Below are 13,611 nucleotides of genomic sequence, written 5' to 3'. Positions count from 1 at the left end.
AGGCTGATGCTTTTATTTTGAAATAAAGACAGTAGTTCCTGCACGAATCCCAAACTGATTGATTCTTTACTGAAACTCCTTGAATTAGTTTGAGGATTCAAAAACCTTTATATAATTAGTGAAAACTCCTCATTAACTAACAAGTCTACAGGTCTCTCTTACCGTCAGATGAACCGGTAACTGCCTGATGACAACATATTTTACCCTCTTTTGGCCTTGCTATGTATTTAACCTCCTTATAGATCAAAATCTGAATCTAAAACTTTCCTAAATTTAACTCCCATTAAACTGAGAAAATGTCCAAACGCCACATTGAGAGATAACATAATTCTGTCTTAACAAACACCCAGGAAACAGTTACCGATCCTTCCACACGTTCCAGTTCATCTTCCTCTCCCAGTGGTTTTCCTCAGCGGCCATGTTCAAACTCAAACACGCTCTTCACTTCAACACCGTCGGAGCAGAGGGACTATAATCTGTGTGTGTTTCAGTTAATGCATATGTAAGCACTGTTTCCTGTGGCTTTCAGGTGTATTACAAACACACACACACACACACACACACTCACGCTTTATTTAACCTCAGGGATCTCAGACCGGCAGCTTCCTGCTTAGCTCCAACATTAATTTCAATTATAGCTGCGATGTGGCGATGGAGAAATGAATAAAGCAGCAAAAATGTGAACAAAACGCCGGCGTTTCGGCTGAGGAGGAAACTCTTCTGGTGACTGAATCTGGTAATTTGGATTGATTACATCAGTGGAGGTGTTGCAGCTGCTGCAGAAACACAAGAAGGAGGTTTCTGGTTGAGCCAGAAGAGCAATCAAATGATCTTGTTCAAATCCAAACTGTGTAGGAAAATATAAACTAGAAAATTTCGGAAGAAATTTAGCCGGGGCCTGCCAAGGCGCGCCCGTGGGGTTTGGGCCCGGCGTCGTCACGCCACAAATTGGCATCGACGCTACAGAACGCCGCAACGTGATCAGTGGCACGCGGAGAACCGCAAGAACGTTAAGCGAGGCGGACGTGCACCATTCAGTACGATTTAAAATGTTGTCAAGGCTTTTATTTTGGAAGTTTTGTTAAACTTCATTTCAAAGGGCCAAACTAATCCCATGCGTAATAGTCCTTGGGTTAAAATAGTTATATAATGCTCAAAACACAAGTAGCTGATGTAAAAATATTCAAGGCTTTTATTTTGAAATTTTCAGTATGCTTCATTTTAAAGTTCTGAACTAATACCACGTGTAAGAGTGCTTTGGATGAAAAAGTCAAATAAAGCCAAAAAGAGCAATGACATGATGTAAAAATATTCAAGGCTTTTATTTTGAAATTTTCAGTATGCTTCATTTCAAAGGGCCAAACTAATACCACGTGTAACAGTGCTTTGGATGAAAAAGTCAAATAAAGCCAAAAAGAGCAATTACATGATGTAAAAATATTCAAGGCTTTTATTTTGAAATTTTCAGTATGCTTCATTTCAAAGGGACAAACTAATACCATGTGTAACAGTGCTTTGGATGAAAAAGTCAAATAAAGCCAAAAAGAGCAATTACGTCATGTAAAAATATTCAAGGCTTTTATTTTGGAATTTTTGTGAAACTTCATTTCAAAGGGCCAAACTAATACCATGTGTAACCGTGCTTTGGATGAAAAAGTCAAATAAAGCCAAAAAGAGCAATTACATGATGTAAAAATATTCAAGGTTTTTATTTTGAAATTTTCAGTATGCTTCATTTCAAAGGGCCAAACTAATACCATGTGTAACAGTGCTTTGGATGAAAAAGTCAAATAAAGCCAAAAAGAGCAATTACGTCATGTAAAAATATTCAAGGCTTTTATTTTGGAATTTTTGTGAAACTTCATTTCAAAGGGCCAAACTAATACCATGTGTAACAGTGCTTTGGATGAAAAAGTCAAATAAAGCCAAAAAGAGCAATTACATGATGTAAAAATATTCAAGGCTTTTATTTTGGAATTTTTGTTAAACTTCATTTCAAAGGGCCAACCTAATCCCATGAATAACAGTCATTGGATAAAATCAGTTATATAATGCTCAAAACGCAAGTAGTTGATGTAAAAATATTAAAGGCTTTTATTTTGGAATTTTTGTTAAACTTCATTTCAAAGGGCCAACCTAATCCCATGAATAACAGTCATTGGATAAAATCAGTTATATAGTGCTCAAAAAAGCAATAATCTCATGTAAAAATATTCAAGGCTTTTATTTTGAAATTTTTGTTAAGCTTCATTTCAAAGTTCCAAACTAATCCCATGTGTAACAGTTACTGAGTTAAATCAGTTATATACAGCCCATAGCAGCAGGTAGTTGTAAAGGCCAGTTAAGTCCTGATCTGTTTCAACTGAGGGTTTCACTATAGATAGAACTACAGTGATGCGTATTTGTAGTCCAAACCAGCAGCCAATAGCCTCTTGAGTTCCGTTGCTATGTTAAATAAGTTTCACACCAAGGTGTGAAGTGTTAGTGAAAGAGCCTGAGAGCCTCAGAAAATCCTGTCGCATGACTTTGCTCTGAAGCACCGTGACAGAAAACCGTACGGTCTAGATAAATTTCGAAAACATTTTACCGGAGCAGACAGGCGTATCAATGTCAGGACCGATTTTGATACTAATCGTGCGATATTTGTGGGCGTGATGGCGATTTCAAAAATGATTTGGGTTGAAAAAGTTGTCTTCATCTCTCACTCTAATCAATCAGAGAAGCACTGTAATTTTCGGAAAAATGAGAAACTTTGGGTCGCTTAGAAGCAAATTGTGGACAAACCGTAACTGGTATCGACGAGCCGTCTTCACTTTCGAAGAGATCACAGACGTATCTACAAAATGAAATTTGAATGGCATTTCTAGGTGAATTTGTGACGACACAGAAAATCCTCAAAAATATGGTATTTCTAGGATTTTTCCCATTGACTTATAATGGGGTTTTTTTCGTAGTTTTTTGCGAATTATGTCGCCACGTTAACCCCAAATCCCACCAAAAATAATAGCTCCAATGGCGTGAATTTTCTGCACGTTTTGATACCTCATTTGTAGGTGTGCACCCAGCGGTATGAGCCGCATTAACGGTGACGGAAGAAAAATAAAGAACGGAAGAAAAATAAAGAAGAAGACTAGAAAATTTCGGAAGAAATTTAGCCGGGGCCTGCCAAGGCGCGCCCGTCGGGCATGGGCCCGGCGTCGTCACGCCACAAATCGGCGTCGACGCTAAAGAACGCCGCAACTTAATCAGTGGCACGCGGAGAATCGCAAGAACGTTAAGCGAGGCGGACGTGCACCATTCAGTATTATAAAGTAAGTATATCAGCTAAAATCAGCAGAAACGCTAATGTTAGCGTCATTGCTTTCATCAGTATGTGGGAAATCACTAGGATATTTTCTGTAATTGATTTACTCCATTCAGTATACTAAACATTGCTAAAAAGTAAAATAAATAGCTAATAGCTTATTGAAGCTAAAATGCTAACGCTAATGAACCTTGCATTGAACTGTTTAGTAACAGTTCAATGCTCATAAACTGCAGGAAGGCAGTTCATTAGCATTTACCTAATGATTTTCACAAATATAAATTTTCAATAACGCACACACACACAACATATTACAGTTTAAAAATATATATTGACCTTATGTTAAAGATTTCTACAAACTTTTTACAGGTAAAGTTTACAATGAACCAAAATTACAACATTTAAAGAATACCATAAATTTAAGAATCTAATGTCTCTGCAATAAAAGAAATTGCTATCTTTTTTATTTTTAAACAACACCTCATATTGTTAAATAACTGATTTTATGTATTCAAGTTTTAAATATTACATTTGAGTTTGCATGGATGTAAAATTACTGCTCAGTTTAAAAATTGCGTTGTGTTCTGTAAATAAACAAAACACAAGCAAAATCAATAAACTATATGCATATTCCAGTATACTGCGTTTTGGTTTTACATCCATTCTATTTAAATGTAGTTTGTTTGTGCTTACCAATGTTTTCTGGCCGGATGTCAGGCACCGTTTTCCCCTGGTCAGTTCGTCGATGTCTGGTTTTAGTTCTATTCTGTGGCAATCCGCAAAACGGCGTGTAGGTTTTCGTCAGTAATGCGCGATCTGTGCTTGGTCTTGTTTAAAGTCATTATTGAAAACATCTGTTCGCACAGATAGGTGCTTCCAAACGTGGACAAAACACGAGCTGCATGGAGTCGAAGCTGTGGCATCAAATCAGGGGGCAGTAGACGGTAAAAGTAAAAGTCCTCGATTGAAACATCACGGGACTTCGCTCTTTAGCTTGTTAGCTTGTCGATCTTTCAGTTTTATTCGCTGGGAAAATTAATGATCAGCTTGAGGTGACTCTGCTGCACTCTAGTGGCGAGAAGCCGTAATGTTGGTTGGTAAGAATCGGAAGGCATTATGGGATATGTAGGTTGTAGTCAATTCGTGCTCAAAACCTATTTTAAGTCAATCAATGGGGCTGTAAAACGGTGGTAGGGGGGAGAAGGCGACATAAAATGACGTAGCCGGCCACATGTGGCCCGCGGGCCTTGAGTTTGACACATGTGCAATAGAGGATCTATCTGCTGCTCATGCAAAACAGTCTATTTTAATCCCATGTGTAATAGTCATTGGGTTAAATCAGTTATATAATGCTGAAAAAGCAAGTAGTTGATGTAAAAATATTCAAGGCTTTTATTTTGAAATGTTCAGTATGCTTCATTTCAGAGGGCCAAACTAATACCACGTGTAACAGTGCTTTGGATGAAAAAGTCACATAAAGCCAAAAACAGCAATTACCTGATGTAAAAATATTCAAGGCTTTTATTTTGAAATTTTCATCAAGCTTAATTTTAAATTGCCACACTAATCACATGTGTAACAATTGCTGGGTTAAATCAGTTATATAAAGCTCAAAAGAGCAATTTCCTGATGTAAAAATATTCAAGGCTTTTATTTTGAAATTTTTGTTAAGCTTCATTTCAAAGGGCCAAACTAATACCATGTGTAACAGTGCTTTGGATGAAAAAGTCAAATAAAGCCAAAAAGAGCAATTACATGATGTAAAAATATTCAAGGCTTTTATTGTGAAATTTTTGTTAAGCTTCATTTTAAAGTTCAAAACTAATCCCATGTGTAACAGTTACTGAGTTAAATCAGTTATATACAGCCCATAGCAGCAGGTAGTTCTAAAGGCCAGTTCAGTCCTGATCTGTTTCAACTGAGGATAGATAGAACTACAGCGATGCGTATTCGTAGTCCAAACCAGCAGCCAATAGCCTCTTGAGATCCGTTGCTATGGCAAATAATGGTCTCAGCAGGGTGTGAGCTCTGAGCTCTGAGCTCTCAAACACACAATTGTGTGTTTGAGCAAACACGTTTTACTGACAAAAAAGCATTGGAAACAAATCCTTCTTGTTCGGGAACCGTAATACATATTCGAAAAGCGTTTCGAGCGTATGAGAGGGCAATGTGTCTTCTGCGATAGTCCCGAGATTCATATCTGTACCTCACTCAGAACATTTACAGTGATGAGAGAAAGAAATGTTGTGCCCAGATCTGAAATTCTATTCAAATACATGGGAGAGAGCCTCAGACAGCCTCAGAAAATCCTGTCGCATGACTTTGCTCTGAAGCACCGTGACAGAAAACCGTACGGTCTAGATAAATTTCGAAAACATTTTACCGGAGCAGACAGGCGTATCAATGTCAGGACCGATTTTGATACTAATCGTGCGATATTTGTGGGCGTGATGGCGATTTCAAAAATGATTTGGGTTGAAAAAGTTGTCTTCATCTCTCACTCTAATCAGCGAGAGAAGCACTGTAATTTTCGGAAAAATGAGAAACTTTGGGTCGCTTAGAGGCAAATTGTGGACAAACCGTAACTGGTATCGACGAGCTGTCTTCACTTTCAAAGAGATCACAGACGTATCTACAAAATGAAATTTGAATGGCATTTCTAGGTGAATGTGTGACGACACAGAAAATCCTCAAAAATAGGGTATTTCCAGGATTTTTCCCATTGACTTATAATGGGGGTTTTTTCGTAGTTTTTTGCGAATTATGTCGCCACGTTAACCCCAAATCCCACCAAAAATAATAGCTCCAATGGCGTGAATTTTCTGAAGAAATTTAGCCGGGGCCTGCCAAGGCGCGCCCGTCGGGTTTGGGCCCGGCGTCGTCACGCCACAAATTGGCATCGACGCTAAAGAACGCCGCAACGTGATCAATGGCATGCGGAGAACCACAAGAACGTTAAGTAAGGCGGACGTGCACCATTCAGTATGATTTAAAATTTTGTCAAGGCTTTTATTTTGGAAGTTTTGTTAAACTTCATTTCAAAGGGCCAAACTAATCCCATGCGTAATAGTCCTTGGGTTAAAATAGTTATATAATGCTCAAAACACAAGTAGCTGATGTAAAAATATTCAAGGCTTTTATTTTGAAATGTTTGTTAAGCTTCATTTCAAAGCGCCAAACTAATCCCATGTATAACAGTTATATAATGCTCAACACAGCAATTATCTGATTTAAAAATATTCAAGGCTTTTATTTTGGAATTTTTGTTAAACTTCATTTCAAAGGGCCAAACTAATACCATGTGTAACAGTGCTTTGGATGAAAAAGTCAAATAAAGCCAAAAAGAGCAATTACATGATGTAAAAATATTCAAGGCTTTTATTTTGAAATTTTTGTTAAGCTTCATTTCAAAGGGCCAAACTAATCCCATGTGTAACAGTTACTGAGTTAAATCAGTATACAGCCCATAGCAGCAGGTAGTTGTAAAGGCCAGTTAAGTCCTGATCTGTTTCAACTGAGGGTTTCACTATAGATAGAACTACAGTGATGCGTATTTGTAGTCCAAATCAGCAGCCAATAGCCTCTTGAGTTCCGTTGCTATGTTAAATAAGTTTCACACCAAGGTGTGAAGTGTTAGTGAAAGAGCCTGAGAGCCTCAGAAAATCCTGTCGCATGACTTTGCTCTGAAGCACCGTGACAGAAAACCGTACGGTCTAGATAAATTTCGAAAACATTTTACCGGAGCAGACAGGCGTATCAATGTCAGGACCGATTTTGATACCAATCGTGCGATATTTGTGGGCGTGATGGCGATTTCAAAAATGATTTGGGTTGAAAAAGTTGTCTTGATCTCTCACTCTAATCAATCAGAGAAGCACTGTAATTTTCGGAAAAATGAGAAACTTTGGGTCGCTTAGAGGCAAATTGTGGACAAACCGTAACTGGTATCGACGAGCCGTCTTCACTTTCGAAGAGATCACAGACGTATCTACAAAATGAAATTTGAATGGCATTTCTAGGTGAATTCGTGACGACACAGAAAATCCTCAAAAATAGGGTATTTCCAGGATTTTTCCCATTGACTTATAATGGGGTTTTTTTCGTAGTTTTTTGCGAATTATGTCGCCACGTTAACCCCAAATCCCACCAAAAATAATAGCTCCAATGGCGTGAATTTTCTGCACGTTTTGATACCTCATTTGTAGGTGTGCACCCAGCGGTATGAGCCGCATTAACGGTGACGGAAGAAAAATAAAGAAGAAGAATATTAAAGAGACGCTTCTCTCCGACAATAGTAATAGGTTCCTGCCATTGCTTTGCATGGCAGGCCCCAAATATTAAAGAGACGCTTCTCTCCGACAATAGTAATAGGTTCCTGCCATTGCTTTGCATGGCAGGCCCCAATGAACAAGAAACCAACAAAATCCAAACATCTGTTGCTTGATTTTGACTCAGAAATGAATGGTTTGAATAAAATCTGAAATAAAATTTTCTGTGGAGGCGAAATCTTCAAATATTAAAACAAAACCTAAACATCCTTCTCTTCTGCAATCCTCCAGCTCATCCTGTAAGGAATCCCAAAATGTTTCCAGGTTGGAAAGGTGAACAGAGGCTTGAAAACTGTTCCTACCCTGAGAAGTTTTCCATATTCTGTCAACTTCAAACTACAAACCTCAAAGTATTTTATTGGGATTTCACTTGAATGTGAACATTTATGCAGAAGACGTGCATAAAAGTGTAAAACAATCCAGGATTCTCATCATTTTTACAAAAATACAATCTGAAAAGTGCGGTGGGCAGAAACACTTTTGCACATCTGGAGACTAAACCTCCTGAATATCAATGATCAAGTTTTCCAAGTTGGATTTAGGTCTCAACTTTGACTAGGCCACTTGAACACTAAAAACTACATCTGTCAGTTCTGACCAGCTGAAAAAAATACTCACACAGCATGATGCTGCCACTACCATTACAATCATAGAGTTCATTTCATGTGACACTTACACCTCTTTTCTTGTCCCATAAAACCAACACATTCTCAGTGTTTCACCTTATTTAAGTGTGCAAAAACTAAATATTGGTCTTTTTCCCATATTTCATCACAGCCTCATTTCTTTGCTTTACATCATCAGGCCAAAATGCTGCAGCAACAGTTGCAGCATCGCGCTTCATAAATATGAACATTTCATATTTTTGATTATTCTGCTTCCTGCATGCAGCTCCACTTTAGTCAGCAGCAAATCAGCGGGTGATTCCTGCTGGTCTGCAGTCAGCAGAGAACGAGTTTCTCTCTGATAATTATTTTAAATGAACTAGATATTCAATAAAACTATAGAAACATCAAGCAAAGACAAGAAAACTAGAAATAATCCTAGAAAAAAACAAAAACAATCGAGATTTTGCACCAACAATGCAAAACAAGCAAGAGAAAACTTGTAACTGAACTCATTTACATGTGAAGTTTAGAGAAAACCTTGTTTTTTAAAAAAATACAAACTGGCTAAAAAAAACAGGCAATAATATTTAGAAAACCCAAAAAAGTTTCAGTAACAACAAACATGCAGGATAACTAATCTAAGTTCATGGTTTAGTAGCTTAACTACGCTTTAGCTAAGTGTTGTTAAGCTAAAGTTTGACATTTGAGCTAATTGTTGCACATTTTGTTAGCTGCACATTTGTGCAAGTACAATGTGCAACAATTAGCTTCAGCAATTGTTTGTGCTTTTTTAGCATTTTCATGTTAGCTTCTGCAATTGTTTTTGCTGTTCAATGACTTATTGATAGCTTCTGCATCATTTTTTTATCCGTTTAGCTGTTTACTGTTAGCTTCTGCTCATTTTATGTGCTTAGCAGCTTTGTGTTAGCTTCTGCTAATTTGTTTAGCTGTTTAGTGGTTTAGTGCTAGTTTCTGCAAATTATTGAAATCTGTTTTATTTTTATCTGTTTAGCAGTTTAGCAATAATAAAGCAAAGAATCTTGTTTTGTGAAGCTAGTGATTAGTAAGACTAACTTTTTGTTTTGATGTACAGCAATATTTATTGCTAATTTTAGTACAAATACATTTATAAACAAATGTCTAGTGGCCATTTTGAAAACTGTCCACTAGAGAAAGGACACAAACGATCCGAAACATCATATGGTTTGATGTATGTAAGCTATGATTTGACACCAAATAATTCATTGAAGTTATCTTATTATTTTTCATAATAACCATGGTGACAATCAAAAGATTATCAGTAAATTTGGGTCCAATTATGACCATCTTATGGGCGGCATCTTGTGTTTCTTACTGGCTAATGTTTTGTTTTGTTTTTTTCCCAAAGCATGTGTGCCAGCGTCGGTTCTTGTATCAGAATGTGAAAGATTTTGCTGAAATATATAATTATCTTCTGCACTATGATCCTGGGTTTTTGGTTCTTCAGGTCAGTCAAGTTTGGTCCTTCAGCTCCAAAGCAACTAGAGTTTCTTATCCTCGTGTTTCTTACCCTCGTGTTTCTTTGCATGTCACTTGTTGTTTCTTGACTCCACTTCCACTCTGTGTTCTCATCTTTTTTTGGTGAAGACACCAGAGTGTCTTCAGTGTTGAGAAACGCTGAGCGTGCTGGAACTCGTCCTGGTGAAATCTGCTCCGATCTGAGCCAGCATGCTGGCCGCCGCGTCGCGCTCAGTTCTGCTCCTACGTTCCTGCACAGCAGCCTGCTTGGAGCCCAAAACAACAACAACAGCAAAGGTAAACAGGTGCCGCCCGCAGGTCAGTTGCTGCTGGGAAAAAGGAGCAGCCTGCAGGAAGTTTTCAGGTTTCTCCTCTAAGCGTGGGCAGCGTTTGCTGGATGAACTACATGTGCAGACAGGGAGGAAGTTTTGACTTGTGCAAGCTGAGATTTTTGGCAGTGAGGTTCACCAGAGAGTCACACATTCTGGGCTTGCTGTGAGCTGAATGAGACGTTCGGTGATTATTTCTCTGCTTATATAAGTTGTTTTGTAAGTTCCGAATTTGCAGAAACATTTAATCAACACTAGCAACCAAGTCACAATGAGTTCCTCCACGCTGGTGTTGAAAAGCAGCTGAAAAAGACACACATTGCCCCCAGTGTAAGCAGTAAAACGCCGTGCACAGCGGTGCCTCCCATATAAATGGCACCCTGGGCGAGCTCCTCCGTCTGCCAAACACTCAACAATTAAATTGCAAGCAATTACCTGAGACTGGGCAGAAAGCACAAGTTCTCAGCACGAAGCAGGGGGATGGTTTGACACAGCACAACCGTAAAAGCAATCGAAACCTTACATTTTATTATCTGGTGTGTCTACGCCCCCTTTCTCAGGCCGTCCTGGGTAACTGCCCATAAGATGCAAATCTAAAACTTAAGCACCTTAAGCAACTTTTGTTATCATTTATTAAAATATAATAATGATTTAGCTTTATTTTTTAGCTGCAGAACTATTTGTTCACTATAGGAATGCAATGTTGTTTCATTTTAGGCAATAAAATGTTATTTCTCTTACTTAAAAAAGGAATTGAATGATTCGTTTACATCTTTTAATGCATTTATGTTATTGTATAAACATGTAGCTGTTTAGGTTGTTTTTCAAAACTAACTAAAAATATGGCAAGCAGTTGTATTCCCAGAAACGAACATATTTACAATGGAAATAAAAACTTTTTTAAAGAAATGCAGAAGCTCACATGATACTTTTGTGGAATATTTTTCTCCAATTTCAATGCAAATATCTTTGCATGCTTGAAATGAGACCAAACTAACTTACAAGTAACTTTTACAGCAGGTTGTATTGAGTCAATAATTCTTAAATATTGATAAAGTGTCTTGTTTTTTTGTACTTTTTTAAACTTTTTTTTACTTCACATGAATTTATGAGGAGAAAACAGAACTGAAAAATCAGGCTGACTGGACAAAAGGAACAAACTGAACAGATTGTTGGCATGAAAATGAGCCGGAGGACGGACAATGTGCTCAAATGAGATGAGAAAACTCTGGAGGAATAAAGAAAACCAAAAAAAGAAGAAATTTTTCTTCTTAAAAGAAACTTTTTCTGACAAAAAAGCAATAAGGGAGAAAGAAAATATTTTGAATGTAAATGATTCACTATGCTGTGCTGCTGACTGATGGCTTTATGATGAAGGTAAACGCTTGAAGAGAGGAAAATGTTTTCAAAGAAAATGAAATGGCAAGACAAATAGATTTGAGGAAGGCAGACAGATTAAAGAAGAGAGTGAAAGAGTGATTTAAAGGTTTGAGGAGCGACGTGTGAGCAGACTGCAGACGACCAACCAGAGTGACATTTCAGCGTTATGGCACAGGGTGCATGTTCATATTTATCCTGTAATCTGCTCAGAAGGTCAGGATTAAACGCTGATGGATCACCTTAATGAAAGGAATTCAATCACTTAAGGTAAATGTCAGGAATCAGAAAAACTGACTTCACTTTGTCAGATTTGGTTGTCTGTCAAACAATTGGATGTAAATGTTTCATCTGTAAACAGCAGCGACAAATGCTGCCTTCAAGGACCTGCTTTTCATGCAGACAGACTCTCTGCGGTGACTGAATGGCAGCTCAGATGTTTATTGTTTCCTTTGAAAGCTGCGTAACTAGAACTCAACCTTGAACTCCTTTATTATTCCTGTTAAAACATGTTTTAGTGGTTCTGTTGTTCAGAAAGTGACTGCACTCAGTGGAGGATGAGTGGAAACGCTTCAAACGTTCTGACACCAACAAAACAAACTCTAAACTTTCCTCTAAGAAAAACATCAGAAATTGTCGATTTTCTGGATCTTTGCAGTTTCACCAAACATGTTAATAAACATTTATTTACTTAATTGTCAAGTTGCATATGTAATATTTTTTTGTTTCTTGTATATTTATGACATCTTTATTTACCTATTTGAACATATTTTTAGTTATTTGATTTTTGTAAATGTATTTGGTTTTTATATTAAGTTTATTTATTTCTTTTGAAAACTTCAATTTATTTACTTTATTTGCCTATTTCTTACCTAATTCTCCGTTCCAGGTTTTTCATACTTATGGATTAACTTTGTAACTTAATCATTTGCTTGTTGCAGGTATACTTATTTTTATAAAATGCATTAATTCAGCTATTTATCTGCCAATGTTCAGGTATATTTTTCTTATTTATTTAACAGCCAAATTATTTGTGCAGTTTTCTTACTTACTTATTTTTTTCTATGCAACTGCCGAATTGTTTGTGCATTTTTATGACTTATTTGTTTATTTCGGTCCCAACTTTTTATTTATTTTTAACTATATTTTAACAATAAATGATCAGTGATTTAGTGATCAGTGTTATATTTACTTATAACTAAACTGCAGGTTTGTGTCTTTTATTTTCATAGTTCCTCCTCTTCCTTACAGATTGCACTAAAGGATGCAGTTGATTACATAAACGCTGCATGTCACCTTGCCCTCACTTAGATTTCTGATCATCCTGTTCCTTCACTCCATCAGGATTTCATATCTTTATCTCTTTTTTCTTTTTTAACCTGTGCACTTCTTCCTCCCGTAGGAAATGAAATCTGACAGCCAGAGAGCAAGAGGCAGTGAAAACAAAACAGCAAAAGGAGTTAGGGATGGTTGGCTGCTTCCTGAACCTCCTGGCTGCCAGGGCGCTGAGAGCGGGCCAGAACCAGAACCAGAACCCGCTGGTGGGATAACAACTCCCAGCTGGCCTGGGAGTGACCGCTGATCCCAGACCAGGAGGAGGAGGATGGTGAAGGGGGAGAAGAAGGACATTTGGGGCGCGATGAAGAACTTGGACGGATGGATGAATGAATAATTTCCTGGGACAATGGAAACAAGAAACTACAGCTGTCCAAAGCAACATGTTCAGAAAAAAACTAAATAAAAAAAGGTTCTTTTCAACTTTTGATATGATTCTAATTATTTTGTAGTTTTTATTCACTTAACAGACACAATTTTTACACTTTTTTCCATCAATAATTTGGTCTTTTTTGTTGCTTTATGCTGTAATTAACTCTTTTATTGATAATTCTAACATTTTGTTGTGTTAATTGCTTAATTCATTCTTTTGATAGAACCTTATAAAAGGTTCAACATTTATTTTATCACCACACATTTAATGTGTTTCATTTGGATTTAGTGTAACTTCGTGATTAGATCTTTTTTTTTTTTTTTGCTAATATAAATGAATCCAAATACATAAAATCCAGCAGAACAAACTTGTAAAAGAAAATCATTTACGTTTGCAAGAACTTTAATGTATTTTATTATTTTATGTCATGTTTAGTGAGTTAAGTTCCCAAAAAAATAAG

At 37.1% G+C, this 13,611-nt stretch overlaps 1 long non-coding RNA gene across 1 annotated transcript; it reads left to right on the top strand.

Annotated features, from left to right (window-relative positions):
* The first annotated feature begins 9,537 nt into the window (after nt 1-9,537).
* Nucleotides 9,538-13,206, top strand: LOC116715793 (uncharacterized). Its single transcript, XR_004338255.1, has 2 exons — nt 9,538-10,034; nt 12,846-13,206. It is a non-coding gene; the product is annotated as an uncharacterized LOC116715793 (long non-coding RNA).
* Nucleotides 13,207-13,611: the final 405 nt, after the last annotated feature.

Source organism: Xiphophorus hellerii, chromosome 24, assembly GCF_003331165.1.
Source record: "Xiphophorus hellerii strain 12219 chromosome 24, Xiphophorus_hellerii-4.1, whole genome shotgun sequence".
NCBI classification, from domain to species: domain Eukaryota; kingdom Metazoa; phylum Chordata; class Actinopteri; order Cyprinodontiformes; family Poeciliidae; genus Xiphophorus; species Xiphophorus hellerii.
The sequence above is the reverse complement of the archived record's forward strand: the minus strand, read 5'-3'. Positions and strand labels throughout refer to the sequence as shown.